At 44.0% G+C, this 19281-nt stretch overlaps 1 pseudogene; it reads left to right on the top strand.

The window, feature by feature from the left end:
* The window catches only part of LOC142074942 (pikachurin-like), a 172274-nt pseudogene extending 157697 nt beyond the window's left edge, over positions 1 to 14577 (top strand).
* Positions 14578 to 19281: the final 4704 nt, after the last annotated feature.

Here is a 19281-nt window from a genome sequence, read left to right as displayed (position 1 = left end):
AATGTGTTTGATTGAACTGGGAATTATATGTTTGATTGTATTTGTATGTATTCTTGTGTGTGTACTATGTTTATTGCAATGTGTGAAACGAATGATAGAAAAGTCAATTAGCTCAGTGTTTGTTGTAAAAGAAAAAGGGGGAGATGTGGAGGAATCAATGTCTGAGAGTACAAGCAGTATCATAGCGTAGGTAAACAAGAAGCCGTGGGAAGATGGGAAGTGAAAGAAGCCATGGGAAAAAGGGAGATAAGAGGTGGCAGTTCATGGTTCTGAGGGCGTGACAAAGATAAGGAAAGTAGCGGAAGAGTGTCGAGATGACCTTTGCTTAGGGGATGTACTAGGGAATTCTTTGAAGTGTATACGTGGCATAATGTGAGGTATAAAAAGGCGCTTGTGCTGTATAATAAAGTTTTTTTTCATCTTCGTCTTCGTGCCCTCTCAGACGGAGTCCGTGTCCTTATTTGCCACAAGCATGGAACGTTTTGGTCTGCCAGATGAAAGAGGCGTACCTTCTGCTTGGGGAATTGCTTGTGTTTCCTAAGTTACCAGGTCTCATTGCATGCTGGTGGTTATTGATGTAGTTTAGTGATAACTCCACCCAAATCAGGAGAGTTACACTTCTGTAAAACTGGCATGGCATTAAAATCATATCTGTACATGTAAGCAATTGTGTATATCTGAAAGCAAAATCAAGACCTAACATTTTCCTACGTGTTAATGTGAAGATACTTCATTCTCTGTATTGCTTCATTCCTGCCATTCTTACTGAACCTAAATCCCATTAAGCCAATAGAAAGTTTGCTTGAGAAGAGAAAAAAATGTGGCAGAATTTGAACTATAACAGATTTTTATTTTGTAGCTTGTGACCTCTAAATTAGAAAATGGAGTTTGTGTATCACAGCTTGTTTGAATACAGATTAGATTGTTTTCCCTGACATATGATTGATCATTAATGTGTGATTTTTTCCTTTCTTTTTCCCAACTTAGTTTTATTGCTTCTTTTACTCATTAGACTGAATTAGTTCTGAAATAATTTCAGACACACAATATAAAGGCAATAAGTAATATTACAGACCTGACTTAAAAACAAGAGTATCCCAGTGAGCTGAAAATTGCTGCATCTGCTGGGAGCTGAGTTAGTGCTGGGCTCTGCTTCATTCATATAATTTCTGTTAAACTGCAAGTCACATTTACAATGTTTATGTTTGGGGTTTTGCATATTCTTTTGTAGAAATGCATGTCTTATAAAATCACTTTTGCCAAAGAAAGAGATTCTGATGCAGTGATGGATGGAAGAGAAGTGGCCAATATTCCTACCTTCCTACCTGGAGTAAAATTATCCTGTGGTGGTGATTAACCTGAGTGACTATTCAAGTGAATACTAGGAGTAAGAGGTTTTGCCCACATTTTAATAATACCTATTGTTTTCCATAATGAATGCAGGATTGGGACCAGTTCATAAATGCACAGTCTGTTTCTCCAGTAGTAATCCTTTGCCTGTGCATTCATAGTCACTAGCAGAAATAATCTGGATGCAGTTTGTTCATTTGGCCTCATCTCATTACCAATCATAAAGCTATGAGTTCTCTGCTTACCTCAGTTGCTAGAACTGTTATGCTGAATACTGGTTTAATATACAGTTAAATTGTATTATTTACAGATGATTAGGTATACATGTTAGAGTGGAAAGGCTTATACACATTCTCTCCTGATCTAGCATGCTGGTTTGGTTGCAAATGTGTATGCCTCATTACCTCTACTCATTTGCTTCTGATTTTTCTGTATGCTGATGTAACATGTAAAGTCCATTGATAAGTAACTCCCACAGAGTGTATGGTGGGCGGCCAATTAGCCAGCCAGGGCACGCGTTTGTATCTGGTGCACATATGCTTAATTTCATAACTGTCTGCCAGGATTTCTGGGTTGCAGTCATGGCAAAGGAAGAGAGAGTACAAAAAGATTTAGACAAGTGCTCTCCTGCCTGAATCAGGTCAGTGAGATACTTTTTCTTTATTCTCCACTGAGGTGGGAGATGGCTGACCCCAGTTAGACTGGCTCAAACAGTGCGATAGCACCATGCCCACACTGCTCTCTCTGAAAGTCTGCTGAGCTTTGTTAGCTTTTCCTGGCTCCATCAGGTTGTTCAGTGGTGGTAGTGAAGCTCTCACTACCATCAAGTTGTTAGCTGGCGTTTTCTGGCTTGTCAGGTCTCCTTTCTGCAGACAGCCACTGCCCAGCAAGACTTTGCATCTCTGCGTGTTGCAATGCGAAGGACCTGCTAACTGACGAGAAAATATGGGCAGCTTGTGGCTACTAAAATAAACAAGCACACATGGTCAGCCCGTACAGAAACTTAGTAAAACAAGGATTACCTATGCTGTTTTTAAGTGACCGCAGAATATTTTATGGAAAATGTAAATGTATGAAGTCCACTGTTTCACTGGTTACCAAATGTGTTATATTCTTAACCTTGCTGAAATGAAAAGAAACGGTAGTGATCAAGTTACCCTTATTATCTTTCCTCATGACTTCTGGTAAATTTTAGTAGCTAAAAAGCATAAACCATTGTTTAAGCAGAATTTGCTGTGTAAAGTGCAGAAAAACACAGATATTTTCCACAAGGATCATCTTACTGTTTAAACTGGCCGTTCCCAGCCTGGAGTCCTTCACAGCGCAGTTCAGCGCTCCAGGGAGAGGCAGAGGTAGATTATGCACATGAAAAGCACATGATGTTTGTGTGTGTTCCTTTTTTCCAGGTGCTAAATTGCATTCTTAAAAAAGCCTAAAAATACACTTGGGATGTTAATTTCAGGAGCATTGGAGCCAGTGGAAGTAGGTAAAGGCCTAAGCAGAGTGTGCCAGAAAAGCCCTACCTAGATGCATCTCTTTTGCTGTTCCAGTAATTTGGTCACCAGTAGGGCAGATAGAGGACTCTGTATTTATAAAAGGGAAAAGTTTGATCTAAAAACAATACAGCTATTACAATGTAGTCCATGCTGAAAAAAATTCAGAGCCACTTTCCTGGAAGAATGATAGATAAAAGTCAGTTTGCAATGGGAGAACTGAGCATTTCCTGCTTTGTTAAGGAAACACAGTAAGTGACTAAATGAAGGTCTTCACTTAGTTTCTTTTAAGTTGCATATGTATCACTTGGACAACGTCTCCCATTTTCAGGCTGACACTTGCATTGTCTGTACAGAATGAACATCACCACCACTTCAGATTTTAGTGTGTTGAATCAGGGGGAGGTAAGTTCTGAGTTGCTGTGTGTAAAGTGAAAAAATATATGAACTGAATATGCCAGTTGTGTCTTTTTAGGCTCTGAAGAGTTAGGAAGTGGAAGCTATGGGCATCGATATATCACAGACACAGTGACTGGTGATGATGATGGATTTGATATTGATGACTCAGACTATGACATTTACATAGAAGAGGTAAATTTCAAGATTTCACTTTGACATTTCTGTTTTCTTTATAGTCTTAATATTTTAAAGTGTCTGGTCTTGTCAGAAAGTTTAATATCTGATATTGTGTGCTCAGATATAATAATGTGGTTGTTTCTTTTTCTTCAGTGAGGATGAATTTGTTACCTCAGATCTGTATCTTGGAAGGTATTCGTTTCATTTCCGTGTAGCATTTTAGGTTTTACTGAATTTATGATTCTTTATTTCCTTTCAGCTCAGACTGCTTCCTCCTATCAAAGGAGGTGACAGAAAATTTCTGGTTGAAACTAAGGTCACGCCAGGGTCTAGTTCCAGGCTCCTATCACGGGTCCTTACAACCACTTCTGAACCCACTACTTCCACTCCCACCACCACACGACCTTCAACCACAGCAAGGGTGACTACAGCTAGGGCAACAAGGAGGGGCGGCAGGTCTTCTGCAACGCGCTTCTTTGATCTCTCCTGCGATGAGACCATCTGTTCTGCAGACAGTTTTTGCGTCAACGTCTATGACCAGGGTGGCTTGTGCTGCCACTGCAACTTGGGAAAAGGAGGAGACACATGCGCGGAAGGTAGGTTTCCACATGCCCACAAGTCTGTGGGACTGTGCTTCCTCAATGGCCCCAGACAAGGCATCCCTCCGGCATCAGCAGGCCGAATGTCTGTGGCCTCTGTGCAGTGACAACCACCTTGGGGAGCACCAGTCTGCTGCAGGCCAGCTGGGGGCGGGTTGCTGCTCTGCTGCTGGCTTCTGTTAGCCTGGGGCAAGGAGCAGCTTCGTGGTAAACCAACCAAAGTGCGTTTTGGGAATAGCAGGCTGGGCTTAATGGATGCCTAAGGACAGCAGTGACTTCCACTCCCAGTTCAGACACCAGTCCCTTTGCTTCTCTTTCCTCAACTAGGTTTGAAGAAGTTATTCTTTAATAAAGCTGAATGCAGACCCTGCGTAGATGTGCACAGGGGAGGTTAATACTCCTTCCCCCACCTAGGAGTGGGAGGGTGAAGGCGACAGGTATATTGGTAGGCACCCAGGCCTGACAGGGTCCAGCTGTGGCATCCACAGCTTCTAGCAGGGACATTCGATCCCCCTTTGACCCTTGCCTTTTGCCTGCAGCTGAAGCCCTGAACCACCCACATTTCTGGCATGGTCCATCAGATGATGCTGATGCTGCAGCAGGGAAGCAAGACAGAGCCCCCATTGTAAAACCATCTCTGGAGGAGGCTTTCCCCATGGTCTGTGGGGCAGAAGTGCTGGAACAGTAGCCCCAGCTCTCACATCAGGCAGCCCGGGGCAAGGGAGGCCTGAGCCGCCACTCGGGCTTTGGTTACAAACAAAACCCCCTCCCCAGTTCAAAAAACATGCCCTGAAGCCTGGGTCAATGTGAGGAGGTGTGGTTGTCCCAGTCAGGCCTTGCCACGCGTCCTCTCGCCTCTCTGCAGGGCAGCTGAGCCAGGGCAAGAGCTCGCTGAGCTGAAGGAGGCCATCTTGCTTCTCCTTCCCTGGCTGCCTTCCTGTCGTCTCCCTCTGTGGGCCTAACCTTGCCCTTTTGCCGGGTCTGACGTTGAGCTGATCACCTGGTGAGCCAGTCCAGCTCACTTACCAGGCCAGAAGCAGTTCACTTTTTTTTCCCTGGAGTTATTTTTCTGCTGGTTTGGTGACCAAGGGGTCAGATGAATGCCAGAGCTCATGCAAAGAAAGTGTCCTGTTGCTTGTAGTGGTGCTGTCCCACCAGCTAAGAAAGAGCTGATCCATCCCTCTGCATGCTGATCTGATCTGCCAAGATCCTGCTGCACAACAGAGCATCAGGGACACATGTTTCTTCTGCAGGCTCGTGTTAGACATTTGTGATGCACAGTGTTGTGCATCAGAGATACAGACACTGGGGGTGTTTGATCTTCTCCTCCTGGTGCTGGAGTAAAGAGAGCTCATTCTGAAAATAATCTGTTGTGACTCAGCCACATGGAACAGCTGCAGATGTGATTTTTGGCCTTGATCAAGTATGAAGAGTTGAGGATTTATTTGAACTGACATAGCTGTATACAACTTGTAGAGCTGGTTTGTTAATGTCAGTCCAAAACCACCATTTTTCACAAGGGAGTGTTTTATTCCTTGGTAAGCAGTAGCATCATGTACCAATATTTCCTTTTATTGAATTTCTCCACAGCAGCCAATATTGTTAAATAGTATATTAATCTGAATGAAAACAGACTGTTCTTTACAATCAACAGCTGCATGGCGCTCTGGTCCAGTCAGTTCTGCTTGTGATCAGAGCATGAGTTAATTGCTGTCTGCTGTGGTTGCATTCAGGTTTATACCACCGGTTCTCTTCACCTCAGTCTAAAATTTATTTTATTTGTTTGCCTTGCTAACAAAAAAGCTGAGAGAATTGTATCCAGATCCAAATATGCAAGAAAAATCCACTCAGTATTCAAATAATGAAGAGGAATAGGACTCCTCATCCTTCCTTCCTCATTAGACTTAGATCCACTGCAAAAATAAGAATTCAGGCCTGAAACTGGGTCTGTCCTCAGTGCTTCTTAGGGAAATGAGCTACAAAGGTAGCAGTAAGACATCTTTCTGGTTTTTTTTTCTTTGCTGGAGCTGGGATGGTCCTCTAACATAAGACAGTAAAGGGTGTGGATTGATAATGCCAGCTGACAAGAGCAATATGAAGGGCCACTGTTGCAGCCAAGGATAGAGATATGCCTGCAGGGATCCTCTTCTCCCCATCACTCCCTTTACCTTCTGCCCTGAGCTGACTAGAGGGAAGCTCTGGGAGCTGCTGGGCTCTTATGAGCCATCCAAGGATTCTCCAGATGCTGGATGCAGCAGCTATGGAGCAGCAGTGACTAATGCAGTGTGGAGTCTGGCCCAGTGCACATTTCCTGCATGTTTTTATAATCCTGCAAAACAGAAAATTACTTCGTTGTCTCTGTGTTATATGAATTCTTAAAAGGAGATAAATATAAAGTAGATGGGTTCTGTCTTCTGCAACAAGGATGAAAATCTGGAGAAAGTTCCACTGAAGCCAGAGATTAAACTGTTGAGCAGTATTTGGCCCTCAGTATCCTGTTTCTTTCCAAGTTCACCAGAACCTTGGGAATAAAGGAATTAGTTATGAAAGGTGGTGGGAGGACAAGGCAATAGGTTAACTGTTTGTTGACTGCTGCTGACTAATGGTTCTCTCTGGAGGAACTCTGCCTTGCATTTTCACCTGATGTTATCTAGTGCTAAATGCTCAATTTTTATATGGGAGAAAACTGCTAAACAACATGTTTCTGTCTTTGCTTTTCAGATATTATTATCCAGTATCCTCATTTCTCTGGCTACTCATACATCACCTTTGAACCACTGAAAAACTCCTATCAGACATTTCAAATTACCCTTGAATTCAGGGTAAGTTTAAGCAATTCCAAACTCACATAGGAGCTTTAAATTTTATTCACTTCTGATGCTGTGGACAATGGAACAGTAACTTAGCTTCAGTGTAGCTTATAATGTAATTGTGGTGAGCCTATACATAACCTTCATCTCTAAAGATCTGGTTTCACATTCAATGAATGCAAATGAAGTTGGTAAACTGAGCTAAAATATTTGTATCCATTATTGGTAGGCAGTGCATGAGAGAATCCCTGGGACTAGTAATACTGGCATTGCAGACTAATGGCAATGTACATTGGCAGGGTTATAGCCATGTGAATGAGCTGTACAGGCTGAAGTACACCTGGACTTTTTGTGAATTACAGTTTGGAAGTGGCATGCAGTATCTTTACATATAAGAAACTGTGATCTTGTTGTACTGAGCAAAATACTGCCCTATATCCAGAGTTCCTTTCCTACCCTGCAGGATTTAAGTAGGCATTATTTTCCACCTCTGAAGTTTGGGGCACTGGCTACTAATACATACAAGATACTGGACTACTTAAACTACAGGTCTGAAGAGGTGGGGTACATCCCACACTGGCTTGTGTTAATGCTGTCTGTGTATTTTGGACAGAGCTGGTAGGGCTGCCTGTAGGAAGGGTGGCCGAGCAGGTGCCATAGGTGAGCTCTTGGATGCACCCCTGCTCCCACGTAAGGCAGACTCGCCAGCCTCATAGCCTAGGTATGAGACTGTCACTAGAGCAGCAGCAATCTGTTGCCTCACGTGGTGATCTAACACTCTTCTGGCAATTTGTCAGCTTAACTTGCAGGATGGCTGCAAAAAGCCACTGTGTCAGCTGCTATGTACATATGGAGAAATCTTGCCTGCACAGATTGTTCAGCTTGAAAAGTGTCAGGATCACTGAATGTGTGAAGCAGAGTGTGTGTATTCATGTGCAGTAAGTCTGATGTGTCTACACTTAACAGGCTTGCTAGGACATCCTTGCTAGATTTTGTGCTCAGAGGTCTCATATGGGATGTCTGACAGTTTTTAATGCTTTCAAGCTTGTTTGTAGGTCTGATAGTATCACACTGTAAATAGAAGAGATGTTCTTAAACCATTTAAGCATTAAGGCAATGGGTTTTTTAGGTTCTTCAAATGCAGGATTCAAAATTGATCAACCAGTTGCTGATTTTGCAAGTTAAAAACTCCATCTGAAAACTGTTGTCCCTTTTCTGGAGAAAAGTCTCCCAGTGCTGCTTGCATTTATCTGTCACTGTGAGGCTTAGACTTCGATTTTTCATGTTGATGCAAGATGAATCAGAAGATGGTTTGCTACTATACTGTGGAGAAAATGAACATGGTCATGGTGATTTTATGTCACTAGCAATCATCCGATGTAGCATCCAGTTCAGGTAAAACATGGATTTCTACTAGGCTCACTGCCACCCTAAATCTGATGTAAAGAGAAGGGGCCGTTGCTGCCTCCTGAGACTGCTTTATGTGATGAATATCTGTCATGTCTTTGACTTCTGCCCCATGCAGTGCACAAAATGGATAGTATTACTTCATTTAACAGTTTCTTCAATATTTTGTTCTCTCATCCTTGTTTAGTGTGTGGACATGTGCCCTGTTGAACTCCTTTTACTCAGACCTTGGTGTAAAGGCAAAATGGTCAGTCTTCTTCAAGGCATTAGTCCGGGGCTCATTGCTATGTTATCAGAAATGCCAGTGAGCCACTGCACTTGCTAAGTTTATACTATATCAAGCTGTGCATAGTCAATGTGTTTGCTTCACAGCAAAAGGACCTGCAGATAACATAGCAAAATAAAGGATTTAAAGCCAGCAAGGGGTCTAGAACTTCATCCATATCCCTTGTTTAGATGGGAGTTGCAGGTTTTTTAAATGAAGGTGGAGGGGGTTTCTTGCAGTCCCATAGATATGAAGCATGTGAAAGAGTATCTCCAGGATCTCCATATTTGGGAGGGTGAGTCCTTTGAAAGTGGGGAAAAATAAAGTAGGTGATGTGCCTTAGTTCTGTTTCTGTTCACTGAATGGCAGTCAAAGAAAACGGCATGTTTTGTGCACATTCAGCTCCACAGAGACTCTCCTGGAGGTCTCCTTGTCAATCAGTACTGAGTTTCATATAGAAATGCAGAGTTATTAATATAGCACTGCCTTTCACCAGGGAGCTAGAAAAATTCCCAAGAGAAATTACTGATAGCAGGAACTCAGATTGTAATACCCTGCATCTTATAGAATCATAGAATGATAGAATCATTAAGGTTGGAAAAGACCTCTAAGATCATCGAGTCCAACCGTCAACCCAACACCACCATACCCACTACACCATGTCCCTAAGGGCCTCATCTACACGTCTTTTAAATACTTCCAGGGATGGTTACTCAACCACTTCCCTGGGCAGCCTGTTCCAAGGCTTGACCACTCTTTCAGTAAAGAAATTTCTCCTAATGTCCAATCTAAACCTCCCTTGGCGCAACTTGAGGCCATTTCCTCTCGTCCTATCGCTAGTTACTTGGGAGAAGAGACCAACACCCACCTCGCTACAACCCCCTTTCAGGTAGTTGTAGAGTGCGATGAGGTCTCCCCTCAGCCTCCTCTTCTCCAGGCTAAACAACCCCAGTTCCCTCAGCCGCTCCTCATAAGACTTGTGCTCCAGGCCCTTCACCAGCTTCATTGCCCTTCTCTGGACACGCTCCAACACCTCCATGTCTTTCTTGTAGTGAGGGGCCCAAAACTGAACACAGTATTCGAGGTGCGGCCTCACCAGTGCCGAGTACAGGGGCACGATCACCTCCCTGCTCCTGCTGGCCACACTATTTCTGATACAGGCCAGGATGCCGTTGGCCTTCTTGGCCACCTGGGCACACTGCTGGCTCATGTTCAGCTGGCTGTCAACCAGCACCCCCAGGTCCTTTTCCTCTGGGCAGCTTTCCAGCCACTCTTCCCCAAGCCTGTAGCGTTGCCTGGGGTTGTTGTGGCCCAAGTGCAGGACCCGGCACTTGGCCTTGTTGAATCTCATACAGTTGGCCTCAGCCCATCAATCCAGCCTGTCCAGGTCCCTCTGCAGAGCCTTCCTACCCTCGAGCAGATCAACACTCCCGCCCAGCTTGGTGTCGTCTGCAAACTTACTGAGGGAGCACTCGATCCCCTCATCCAGATCATTGAGAAAGATATTGAACAAGACCGGCCCCAGTACTGAGCCCTGGGGAACACCGCTCGTGACCGGCCGCCAATTGGATTTAACTCCGTTCACCACAACTCTCTGGGCTCGGCCGTCCAGCCAGTTTTTTACCCAGCGAAGAGTACACCTGTCTAAGCCATGAGCCGCCAGCTTCTCTAGGAGAATGCCGTGGGAGACAGTGTCAAAGGCTTTACTGAAGTCCAGGTAGACCACATCCACAGCCTTTCGCTCATCCACTAGGCGGGTCTTGAAACAGTTTCAGCTGTTGGCAAACTTTGCAATGCACTTGGTACGGCCAGAGGATGCAAAATCTTCTCCATGGGAGAAAGACAGATAATGAAGTTTGAAACTTAGAACAGATCATATGTAGACCTGCTGTCTAATTTTCCTGTGGCCTGTTAATATGCAGTGTGAAACAGAGAGCTTCCCAGGAGTGAAAGGAATATTCAGAGTCTAAAAGCGACTTTTTTGTTATTTGGTTAATGTAAGATTGTCACCCTCCCTTCTCTGTCTCATGCTCCCAGGTTCAACTGTGGCACTGGAGTTGCAGTCATAACGAGTGAAAACAAAATCAAGCTGGGGAACTGGCACAGCATCACGTTGTTCAGAGACGGGATGAACGGCTGGCTCAGGATGGACAATGACGCTCCAGTCACAGGAAAATCTCAGGTAGGTAATCCTGCACCTGCAGCTCAACCTTGATTATGATGACATTTTTTATTGCCAGCAGAAGTCTGATCAGATTTTAAAGGTACATTTTTATTCATCAGTGATGGGGCATTTAGTGAACCAGTATCAGTGTACAGATTACTCTTGCACATACGTAGTCTAGAAATCACATAGATAAATATCCTAGTGCTGAATCCCATCACAGTTTCTCTGTTGTCCTCCATCCTTGCTCTGCCGTCCTTCTGCTACACTTTACTAATCTCAGATACAGGCTGCTGTTAGAAGTTTACCAGATTTTACAGCTGCTGTCCCTGATTGCTTTCTTTTTCAAGCCTCAGAGAGCTTCTCTGCTTCCTCAACCAGAAAAATTAGATGCATATGTGTATATGTGTATATATTTATGTATAATATGCATATAGCTACACAAAGTTTGTATACAGAAGTGTAATTACATGTATACCATGGACATAGATTTAAGCACAGTAATGGAGATAGACATTCTGCCCGGACTTATGTTAACACCAACAATTTCATATGAGGCCACCAGGATAAAATATAATAGAGGAAGATGTCTTGACTTGCTCATTTGTTACCAGGCCAGAAAACAGAAGTGAAATTAAGGCACTGAAAAAAAACAACAGTTGCAAATTGTTTCAGATGTCTTTCCTCTTTCCTTTGATAACCACTATCAGCATGCCATCCCTAGCCCTGAAAAAAAGTGGCTTCAGACATCTTATTACTTTACACTTTCACGTACAAGCACTGAAAGGAAAAAAAAATCTCGAGGACCTGAGTAATAGGAATGGGATGAAGCCTGTCAGCATAAATGCTGTGTGCTTGGAGCCTAATGGCAAGAACTTCTGCTGTGCATTGAGTGCTCATCAGCTGGAAATTAAAAAGGAGAAGGATTTCAATGTTTGTCACATGTTTCTGTGTGTTACCAATGCTATGAGGCCATGCAAAGGGTAAATGTGAATCAGGAGAGATACGTCCAGTAGAGACTAATGCCATTGTACAGCACTTTGGTAAGACTGCATCTGGTTATGCAGGGCTATGATCACCCATAGCCGAGAAAGATGAAGTCAAACAAGAAAAGGTGCAACGAAGGGCTAGTAGGAGGATTATGGTTCAGAGTCTATTACAAGAAGAGTTTGACAGTGGACACACATTTTTCTAGCTGCATCTACACCAGAAAAAAAATTAATTGCTCCAGGTGCTGCTCTCCACCAGAACTTGCTGCTACCATAGTATTGTTGCTCCAGTGAGTCTTCCTCAGCCCTTCCTAGTTAGAATGACATGGATTAGTGTCAGCAGAGTGGTAGTCTTTTCTGACGTGGTTCATTTTAACTTGAACAGTTTAGAGAGTGCCCACAAGAGAAGTGGAGCTTGACAGACCAAGGGGGGTAGGAGCATCAAAGGTGACAGGAGATGGCAAGCAGTTGGAGGCAGGCTGGAGAGCTGTATGCCCATAGCCCTGGCATATGCCCACCATGAAACCCTGTGGACATCTGAACTCTTTTTAGTCACAGGCTCCACCTGAATTATTTTTCCCTGCTGAAATTGAGATCCATTTGATGTGTTTCTGCAGTGCACTGTGCAGTGAACACCTGTAGACTCAATAACCTTGGCTTATTTAGCCTGGCAAAATATAGACTATGGGGATATGATTTATTTTTATAAATACCAGGGAGGCAGGGCAGGGGTGAAAAATCCAGAAAGCTTTTGGGCTAAAGGTCAGCACTGTCAGAAGGACACATTGGAAAAAACTGGCCATGAATAAATGTGGGAATTCTGAATGTTTTCTTCTAAAGGGCAGTGAGGTTTTGAAACAGCCTTTGAGTAAGAGGCAAAAGACATATATTTTGATCAATTTATGAAAGGAATTATGTCTCCATTGCCCACAATAGCATGGAGTTTGATTCAGTGATCCAAAAAGTTCTGTTTGGGCTTTTTTTGTTCCTTTCTGTGCACTATAGCAGTGCTAGTAAACTTGTGTGTGTATGTTTCTATAGGCAGATTAAGGTAAAAAATAAAAAAGATGGGGAGTAAATTTAGTGCTGGCAAAGTGAGCAGAACCCCACTGAAGTTGTAGTTGTATCAGTTTATGCCTTGTCTTGGTTTTTACTGTTGTTTTTTGTCATTTCATTATTATTCAACACTAAGCACTTGCTGGGTTCTGTCCAAAAGGCAATATCCCATTGGTCTGTGTCCCCCAGGTCTTAGAGTTTAGAAGACAAACAATTTTGGCAAAAGTAAAGGAAGAAATTGCAGCAAAAGACAGATCACAATCCCTCCTCAGAACATAGTGATTTTTAATCTTTTTTATTTTGCATTAAAAAGTCCATGTTATCATGATGGATGCTGGTGCAAAAAGTAACATTTAAAATGATAAACTGAGCGGAGGAATGACTAATGAAAAGGAATCACCAATGAGCAAACTACATATCCCCTGAGACAATTCTTCATGGAGGAAAAAAAATGATTATACACAGTGTGGCTTAATTAGTTATCCTGTGTTATGTCTGTTCTACATCATGTCGTGCTCTGTTTTCCCTTTAGGGCCAATATAGTAAAATTACGTTCCAGACTCCCTTCTACGTTGGCAGTGCCCGCAGCATGTATTGGCTGGTCAGAGCCACAGGCACCAACCGTGGGTTTTAGGGCTGCGTTCAGTCACTCGGCATCAACGGAAAGATAATTGATATGAGACCCTGGCCATTAGGGAAAGCTCTCAGTGGTGCTGATGTCGGTAAGTGTAATGGTATGGGGTCTTTAATCAGTGATAAACCAGGGGTTGCTTTTTTTGCCTGTTGAAAAAATTGAGCAATGGTCCAGGTTTGAGAGATGAAAGGTGCGGTCTCTATTTTTGGCATGGTATTTCTCTGTGCCTTTGGGTCTGTAGTAGGAGGATTTTATCACACTGTGCAAGTAAACATCACTGTAGTGTACCAAAACCCCTTGTGAACACAGTTATCCAACACAATAGTAAAACTAGTTCTCATGGGCAAACGGGAAACTCAGTGTTGCTGATATAATGGACTCAACAAAATGTGTTTTGCCTAAAAGCATCATTGCACTTCTCCAAAACAACGCAGGGATCTTTCAGACCCACAGCAGTGCTGTGGCCATTAAAAAAGGGCTTTTCCCCATGAAACGCCATTACTGCTGAGGCAAATAGGCTTTCCCGTCGACCATCCATTGTTTTCATTTCCAGGGTCACAGTATGTTTAAAAAATACTGTGGAATAATTTCTTTCAACAGTTTTATTAAGTGTTATTATAACATTATCTCCCCTTCACAGATTAAAAGATGGAGAAGTAGGGAAGTTAATTAACTAGTCCTGTCTTCTATACATATTTATTCATCTCTATTTCATCGATGTAATGGGCACTCAGAAAAAAGATAGGGCAACAAAATCCTTGCTTTAATGACCAACCAGTCTAAACAGTTTAAGAGTAAGAGTAAACCCAAGTCAGAAAGCAAGTGGCAAAGGCAGGAAATAGATCCCATATCACTGAACTCTCTGTGCCATGCTTCAGCCACAAAGTCATCTTTCTTCTCTTCTATAGCTTTGAATTTGGCATCCCAAGGATAAAGTGATTAATGAGAAACTTCCTAATAATTGCTCTGTATTCTCTAGATACCGTGACCAAACTTCTGTGCGATATAGGGGGGGAACAGAGTGGCCCAAGAAACAGATGCTGAAAAGAATAAGATTTTGGAAGCAGAGAGTAATTTCACGATAGAGTGAGAATCCACAGAATTTATATAGATAGATAAAAGCCCTCCTGAAGTTCTCAAAGCCTTAATCTCTCTTGCCTTTTGGGTTGCAGCTAGCTTCATTCCCATCCATGAATGCTCTGCATACTACTGCATTAACAATCAACATCAATGAAAATAAATACTGGGTTCTGCCATGTGTGAGTCAAAACTGAGTGATAGAGCCTTAATGTCCTTACGTGGCTGCACACACTTATATGAAACTGTACCAGGAGAGATTTGCAAACAATACGCCATAAAAGTTAAGCTTAAAATAAATAAATTGCAAGTGAACTCTACTAGGGTTTAGGGATGGTTTTTGCTAGCCAGACTTTTGTTTCTTTCCTATTGGCATAGTGTATAAATCAGGGGTGCTGTGGTATATGGACCGCAGAATTGAGAGTGGGGAGGAGAGGGGTCCATCCTGCCCCTGCGCTAGCTCTGCTGGCTGTAGTAGAAGTTGTACTGGTTTTGGCTGAGATAGAGTTAAATTTCTTCCTAGTGCTGTGTTTTGGATTTATTATGAGAAGAATGTTGATAACACACTGATGTTTTCAGGTGTTGCTAAGTACCCTGCTAGTCAAGGACATTAGGCTTCCATGCTCTGCCAAGTGCATGAGAGGCTGGGAGGGAGCATAGCCGGGACAGCTAGCCCAGCTTGCCAACGGGATATTCCAGACCATGTGACGTCATACTCAGTATATGAATGGTAGGCATGTTCCAGGAAGTAGCGATCGCTACTTGGTTATCGGTCAGCGCGAGTGGTGAGCAATTGCATTGTGCATCACTCATTTTGTATATTCTATCATCATCAACACTATAATTATTAATGTTATTGTTATTGTTGTTGTTGTTCTTGTTGTTGTTGTTATTATTATTATTATTGTTATTATTATTATTATTTTCCCTTCCTTTTCAGTTTTATTAAACTGTCTTCATCTCAACCCATGAGTGCTTCTCACTCTTACCCTTCCGATTCTCTCCCCGTCCCACTGTGGGCGGGGGGGAGTGAGCGAGCGGCTGTATGGTGTTTGGCTGCCTGCCAGGTTAAACCACGACAGTCCTTTTTGGCGCCCAACGTGGGGCACGAAGGGTTGAGATAACGATAGATCTGACTGAAGCATGTTAAGGCAAAATTGGTTATAAGCATTCATTATATTGGTTTAATAGTCACTGGTCACAATGTTGATTTATTGGCTCTCAAAGTTGTGGGGCTGACTCTCAATGTTGGGTTATGTAATACCTTACTTGCAGTATATGTTCCCTGTTGTGCTGTTTATCACTGCTCGGAACTGGGTCAAGGTTATAATTTTGCTGCACTATGTAACACTGGTTTATGAGGTGATAAAATCATTGGTCATAAGTCTAATCTGGTATCTATACTCAGCAGTGCCGTCGACTCTGTACCTCGGGAGCCACCTCTTAGAAACTATTAGTAATTGCACTTTTTTCTCCTCGGAGAATGAATTTAAGGGGAAGACAGGGTGGGACACTTTCTCCCACTTGTTCATCTTCCCTTCCACATCTCCAGAAACTCCTTTTTCTTCTGTCCTCTTCATGAAGCCGTCCACAATAGTTCTTGAGAATTTTGAATATCCTTGGGATGTTCAAACAAGCATGTTCCTATTGCTATGTCTCCTGAAAGTGGTTCAGGTCTTCTTTAGGGTTAAACAACTATTTAGGAATACCGTCCAGAGATCAACCCCAGCGACAGGCACTGTGGCTACTCAAACTCCTGCGATACGCGCTGTGGCTACGTCAACCCCCGTCTTAGGCAATGTAGCTACTCCAACTCCTACGACAGGCACTGTGGCTACTCATACCCGGGCAACAGGCACTGCAGTTACTCCAAACCCTGCGACAGGCACTGCGGCTGAACCAGAGACCAACCTGTGCCGGTATCACCCGCCCCTATACAGAAGAAGAAATACACAAGAAAATCAGCTCGTTTAGTAAGGGATGAAGATGAACCAGGGCCATCACGACAACAGGAGGAGGAAGAGGCAGAACCCATAAATGAGATGGTAACCACCCAATCCCTATCCCTGAATGAGCTGCGAGATATGCGAAAAGATTTCAGTCGTAGTCCAGGCGAGCACATTATCAGCTGGGTGTTCCAATGCTGGGATAACAGGACATGTAGCCTGGACTTAGAGGGTAGGGAAGCCAGGCAGCTGGGATCCCTTTCTGGGGAAGGGGGCATTGAGAAAGCGATTGGACAAGGAGCACAGGTCCTCAGCCTCTGGAGGCGACTCCTGTCAGGCATGAAGGAAAGGTATCCCTTCAAGGAAGATGTTATATGCCACCCAGGCAAGTGGACCACAATGGAGAGAGGTATCCAGTACCTGAGGGAATTAGCTGTGCTGGAAGTGATTTATGATGACCTGAACAACGAGCAGTTACCCAAAGATCCAGATGAAGTCAAATGCACCCGACCCATGTGACGGAAGTTTGTACGGAGCGCACCAGCATCGTATGCAAACTCATTGGCAATAATGACCTGGAAAGACAGAGAAGAACAAATGGTGGATGAATTGACTGGCCAACTCCGGCAATATGAAGAAAGTCTCTCTTCCTCCCTACGGGCCTGTGTCTCTTCTGTGGAGAAACTGTCTTGGGAGGTCCAGCAACTCAAAGAGGATATGTCCTGCTCCCCACCTGTACGGACCAGTATCTCAGCGATTAGGAGCAAGTGTCCCTCTGCTCAAGAAAGAAGATATAGTGGATACACACCACAGGCCACCCTGTGGTTTTACCTGCATGACCACGGAGAGGACATGAGGCAGTGGGATGGAAAATCTACCTCAGCCCTACAGGCACGGGCACATGAGTTGCAAGGAAAAACAATCACAAAAGGGGCTTCTTCCAGGAAAACTGCTGCTCCCGTCTCCAGTGAGCAGTTCCCCAGACAGAGTAGAAAGGATGATCTTACTCCTGATCTTAATGACGGGACTTCTGATTAGTATTTACAAGAAATGAGTAAAGAATACTACGACGAGGACTAGAGGGGCCCTGCCTCCAGCCAGGTGGAGGAAAGGGACAACCGGGTTTACTGGACTGTGTGGATTCGATGGCCTGGCACATCAGACCCACAGGAGTATAAGGCTCTAGTAGACACCAGTGCACAGTGTACCCTGATGCCATCAAGCTATGAAGGGGCAGAACCCATTTGTATTTCTGGAGTGACAGGGTGTCCTGGTTTCGGCTGGGAAAGGGTTAAATTTCTTCCTAGTGCTGTGTTTTGGATTTAGTATGAGGAGAATGTTGATAACACACTGATGTTTTCAGTTGTTGCTAAGTGCCCTCCTAGTCCAAGGACACCTCCCGTGCCTACTGACTGAGCTAGGTACACAAGATGGGAGGGAACATAATCAGGACAGCCAGCCCAGCTGGCTAATGGGGTATTCCATACCATGTGACGTCATGCTCAGTATATGAAGGGTAGGCGTGATCCAGGAAGTGCCGATCGCTACTTGGTTATCGGTCAGCACGGGTGGTGAGCAATTGCATTGTGCATCACTCATTTTGTATATTCTATCATTATTTATTATCATTATTCTCCCTTTTTCTGTTCTATTAAACTGTCTTTATCTCAACCCACGAGTTTTTCTCACTCTTACCCTTCCGATTCTCTCCCCGTCCCACTGGGGGGGGCGGGGGGAGTGAGTGAGAGGCTGCGTGGTATTTGGCTGCCTGCCAGGTTAAACCACGACAGTCCTTTTTGGCGCCCAACGTGGGGCTCGAAGGGTTGAGATAACGATAGATCTGACCAAAGTGTGTTAAGGAAAAATTGTTATAAGCATCCATTATATTGATTGGTCACAATGTTGATGTATTGGCTGTCAAAGTTGTGGGGCTGGCTCTCAATGTTGGGTCATGTAATACCTTGCTTGCAGTATATGTTCCCGTTTGTGCTGTTTATCATTATTCGGAACTGGGCCAAGATTATCATTTTGTTGCTGTTTTATGAGGTGATAAAATCATTGGTCGTAAGTCTAATCTGGTATCTGTATTCGGCACTGCCGTCATTTCTGTACCTCGGGAACCACCTCTTAGAAATTATTGGTAATTGCACTTGTTCCTCCTCGGAGAATGAATTTAAGGGGGAGACGGGATGGGACACTCTCTCCCATTTGTTCATCTTCCCTTCCATATCGTCAGAAACTCCTTTTTCTTCTATCCTCTTCACAAAGATGTCCACAATATTCCCTGAGAGTTTTGAATATCCTTGGGATGTTCAAACAAGCATGTTCATATTGCTATGTCTCCTGAATATGGTTCAGGCCTTGTTTAGGGTTAAACAACTATTCAGGAATACTGTCCAGAGATCAACCCTCAGGAACAAGAAAAGAGGGAGGGCAAGCAGCGGTGCCTCATCGGGGCGGGCGGAGCGGCGAGTCTCGGCGGCGGCTACAGACACGGTGGCTACTCAAAACCCCACGACAGGCACTGCGGCTACTCCAACCCCCATGACAACCCCTGTGGCTACTCAAACCCCGGCAACAGTCACCATAGCTTCTCCAACCCCTGCGACAAGCACTGCAGCTACCCAAACCCCAGCAACAGGCACTACAGCTGAACCAGAGGACCAACCCTTGCTGGTATCCGTTGCCCCTGTACAGAAGAAGAAATCTTGGAAGCGGAGATCAGGTCGTTTAGAAAGGGATGATGAAAGAGCAGGGACATCACGAGGAGAGGAGGAGGAAGAGGAAGAACTCATAAACGAGACGGAAACCACCCGATCCCTATCCCTGAGTGAGCTGCGAGATATGCGGAAAGATTTCAGCCGTCGTCCAGGCGAGCATATTGTTACCTGGCTGCTCTGATGCTGGGATAATGG

This window comes from Calonectris borealis, chromosome W, assembly GCF_964195595.1.
Source record: "Calonectris borealis chromosome W, bCalBor7.hap1.2, whole genome shotgun sequence".
Classification (NCBI taxonomy): domain Eukaryota; kingdom Metazoa; phylum Chordata; class Aves; order Procellariiformes; family Procellariidae; genus Calonectris; species Calonectris borealis.
Note: the sequence above shows the minus strand (reverse complement) of the source record. Positions and strands in the feature narration are given on the sequence as shown.